Source organism: Pristis pectinata, chromosome 12 (assembly GCF_009764475.1).
Source record: "Pristis pectinata isolate sPriPec2 chromosome 12, sPriPec2.1.pri, whole genome shotgun sequence".
NCBI classification, from domain to species: Eukaryota; Metazoa; Chordata; class Chondrichthyes; order Rhinopristiformes; family Pristidae; genus Pristis; species Pristis pectinata.
In genome coordinates, this window is record NC_067416.1 from 31181775 (window position 1) to 31186364 (window position 4590).

The following is a 4590-nucleotide window of genomic DNA, read 5'->3' on the forward strand; positions in this document are numbered from 1 at the left end:
ACAGGAGATAAACTGTCTAAACATGTAACTAATAAGATTTCTTATTCAAAATACTGCATTGTGGATCAACTAAATACTTGGGATATATTTGACCTGAAATTACCTGAATGTTTTTGGAAAGTGGCTACCATTTTACCACAACACTAACAGTGAAGTGATCGAGATAGTCCCACACCTGACTCCAGAGAGAAGCAATGTTATCCTGATTAGACAATCCATTCCCACACCCATTCATTTATACCCAACATTTATTTATAACTCCACTGTCCTGAAAAGCCAGATTTAAAATGTGCTCAAGGGTGGGGGTGGTTGCAATTCTTATGCATACTCAAAATTGATTTAAATAGCATTTTAAATTTCTGAATGCTAAATGAGAACAATAGTTAATTTTCTTGCTCAGGAACATCCAAGTTAACATTATTTATGACAATCAGGTAATATTGTATTGCTTGTATTGGAGAGAAGATGAAGTTACTAGCAATGATAGTGTGCATAGATTTGAATCACAGCAGATAAAGTAAGAATTATAATGAAGTGAGATTTAGCATTTACTACTATCCTAATGAACATAGATCTTCAGCACAAAAGAAAGTGCTAATTACAAGCTATTCAGAAAGCATAAAGATATGAATGATATATTTTCTCTTTGCTTCTACACCTACTTTACAGGCTGGGCTTCATAATGATTAGTCCTTGACAAGACATTTATATCAATGCTACAATCATATGCCAGCTAAGGAAGTTTCTCCAAGGTTGATAAGAAACAGGAAATAAAGGCAGATACTAATAATCATATTGTGACCTATCAGAAACCCATTTAGAGACATCCTCCCTCCTCAACCCTCCCTGCACCTGATCAGCTTCTTTTGTCTCCTTCCTGGTTCTGACAAAGGGTCTTCAGCCTGAAACATTAACTCTGTTTCTCTTCCTACAATTGCAGTCTGGCCTACTGAGTAGTTCCAGCATTTTCTGTTTTTATACTGATCATATTGTGCTTGATTTTCTTACTGATTGTCCAAGTTAAATGAGTTTGCATCCAAAGACTTATAGAGCCAATGGGAATAGTGATGTGAATTGTATTAATTGACTCAACAATAAAACATGGGGCAATTAATTAATTAATTAGCTTGAATAGGGCAGCAATGGTTACCAGAGTTTCACAGCAAACAGATGAAATTCCTTCCACATCTTATTGAACGGCTGGCTTTGCCAGTGATGTCCACCTTCTAAGAATGATAAGCCAGAAATTAACTTACTGACTGTATAATTCTACATTAAACAAAGGCTCAAAGTGTTTTTTTTCCCCCAAAAGAAGTATGTTTGATTACTGAGCAAGAAGATTTTGATTGAGAAATCAAAGGCACAATGAAAGGTTATTGAAACCAGAAGAAGAGATAAAGTATTTTAGGGAAGTTTTTCCAGAGGGGAAGGCCCTAGTACTTGAGGGTTCTGCTTTAAGTAGTGGAACAAAGTAATGGCAACAAATTGTAGTCTACAATTGAAGAAGAGGAGGAAGAATATGGACAGAGACATATCATGAAAGAGTGTCCTTCAAATACAAACAATTGATGTAATATGAGGCATTCAAAGATGAGGACAGTGTCTCTGAAACGAACCACTTGGAGAAAGTGGAGCAGCAACAATACAGAACATAGCATAGGATTCAAAGCAGGAGTTACCTGGTTTGTGATATGGTGGAGTTTATGGAAGTTATGGCTACGGAGACCATGAAGAAGGTGATGAATGGAGAAATTATCCCTCAAATTGATGACAATTAGGCTTCAACTCTAGGCCTCAACTCTTTTATCACAGAAGTTCTCAACCAGAGAAAATCTGTGATGAAAGAAAGAAATCTTGATAATAAACGAGTCAAAACTGAGATTAAGGTTGAGTTTTTGTGCTACTGAGTTTAGTTTGAGATGACTGTTGCAATTCAAGCACATTCCTGTCTTGTTTCTTATGCATGCATTGCACTGGAAAAGCTGCAGCCTGTGAATTAAGTGAAGCATGACCTTATGCAGAAGTAACCAGGGACAGCAGGTTCCGGGCAAGTAACAAACCATGATTTGATGTTAGAAAGTATATTGGAATTTCAGAAAATCTGTGTTTCTTAAGAAGATGGATAATTCGAATATGCCATGTACTTTTCCTAACAAAGTTATAGAAGTTGGGATGTGGTGACACAGGGAAAGTATTTATTTCTCATTTCCCAACTGTGAGTAAAGCAAAAAAATCTAAACTATAGACGAAATCGAGTTTTCACAGAAGCAGTAATATATTGAATCCAGAAACTTGTGACAATCCACCAAGAGTTAAGCAGACAACCCAGTGGGCCATGACAGGAGAGGGAATGGCCCTTGGCAAGAGCAGTGAGTGGGTTTGGCAGGAACTCATTAATGTGGCCTTGGATGGTACTGAGCTGCAGGATATTGTGATATATTGATAGGATTCTTGGAAAAACAAGTTGTAGTCTTGCATATTGAGACCTACAAATAACTGAATTTTAGTATGGAAGGCTAACTTGCGAACTTCAATTTTGTTTTCAGCAACCACCTCAGAAGAGGCAAGTTATTAATTTCCATATGCTAATCACTCAATTAGAGAAATATGGATACACTGTTTCGACTTTAATGTTGGGTCCACAAGTATCTGAGCTTCCTGAAATTTGCCAGTGAAAGCTGGCTTGATAAGTAATAATCACAGCTGTATTTTTACATTGTTCATTTCACAGTGTTTTTTGCTGAAAGATTGCTTTGCACAATTTAGAGGTTATAATCTACATGCTGCAGTAACATATCAGAACAGGTGGCACTTATGACGAACAGGTTCCATGGCAGCCTGCCGCTCACATCAACCGTACAGCAGTTTACCCATGAGAAGATAAGATATCTTTATTAGTCACATGTACATCAAAACACACAGTGAAATGCATCTTTTGCATAGAGTGTTCTGGGGCAGCCCGCAAGTGTCACCATGCTTCTGGCACCAACATAACATGCCCGTAACTTCATAACCTGTACGTCTTTGGAATGTGGAAAGAAACCGGAGCACCCAGAAGAAACCAACGCACACACGGGGAAACAGGCAAAGTTCGGTTTCCTCCATATATCTGCACATCAGTGTCTTATGAGGCTCAGGATATCATGTCAGGTAGAGTCAGAAATGTGCAGAACCTTCTAAGAAAGCTTGATTGGGGACAAAATGTTACCTATGGCTGTCAAAGGCATCACTGCCCTCAATTTTTTGCAACTGCATATTTTCAAGACTGCTACAAATATATGCAAGATTTCAGTTAGCCAAGCTCAACAGATGGCTAATTGGTTGTTTGCCAAGCCAGCAAATTTATTTAACATAGAGCATAGAACAGCACAGCACAGGAGCAGGCCCTTTGGCCCACTATGTTGTGCTGAACTAATCAAACTAATAACACCCTTCTGCCTGCACACAGTCCATATCCCTCCATTCTCTGCACATTCATGTGCCCATCTAAGAGCCTCTTAAGTGCCTCTATCATATCTGCCTCCACTACCACTGCTGGCAGCGCATTCCAGGTACCCACCATTCCCTGTGTAAAAAAAAAACTTGCCTCACACATCTTTGAACTTTCCCCTTCTCACCTTAAATGCATGCCCTCTAGTATTAAACATTTTGACCCTGGGAAAATGATACTAGCTCAGAATCAGGTTCATTATCACTGACTTATGTTGTTTTGCGGCAGCAGTACAGTGCAAGACATAAAAATTACTGTAAGTTACACAAATAGTGCAAAAGAGGAATAACGAGGTAGTGTTCATGGGTACATGGACTGTTCAGAAATCTGATGGCAGAGGGGAAGAAGCTGTTCCTGAAATGGTGAGTGTGGGTCTTCAGGCTCCTGTACCTCCTCCCTGATGGTAGCAACGTAAAGAGGGCATGTCCTGGGTGGTGAGGCTCCTTAATCATAGAATCATAATACAGTACAGCACAATACAGGCCCTTCGGGCCACAATTCTGTGCCAAACTTTAAACCTTGCCTAACACTATCTAACCCCTTCCTCCCACATATCCCTCTATTTTAAATTCCTCCATATGCTTATCTAGTAATCTCTTGAATTTGACCAACGTACCTGCCTCCACCACCGCCCCAGGCAGCGCATTCCATGCCCCAACCACTCTCTGGGTAAAAAACCTTCCTCTGATATCTCCCTTGAACTTCCTACCCCTTACTTTAAAGCCATGCCCTCTTGTATTGAGCTTTGGTGCCCTGGGAAAGAGGTGCTGGGTGTCTACTCTATCTATTCCTCTTAATATTTTGTACACCTCTATCATGTCTCCCCTCATCCTCCTTCTCTCCAAAGAGTAAAGCCCTAGCTCCTTTAGTCTCTCCTCATAACTGCATACTCTCCAAACCAGGCAGCATCCTGGTAAATCTCTTCTGCACCCTTTCCTGTGCTTCCACATCCTTCCTATAATGAGGCGACCAGAACTGGACACAGTACTCTAAGTGCTGCCTTCTTAAGGCACCGCCTCTTGAAGATGTCCTCGATGGCAGGGACGGTTGTGTCCGTGATGGAGCTGGCTGAGTCTATAATCTTCTGCAGCCTCTTTCGA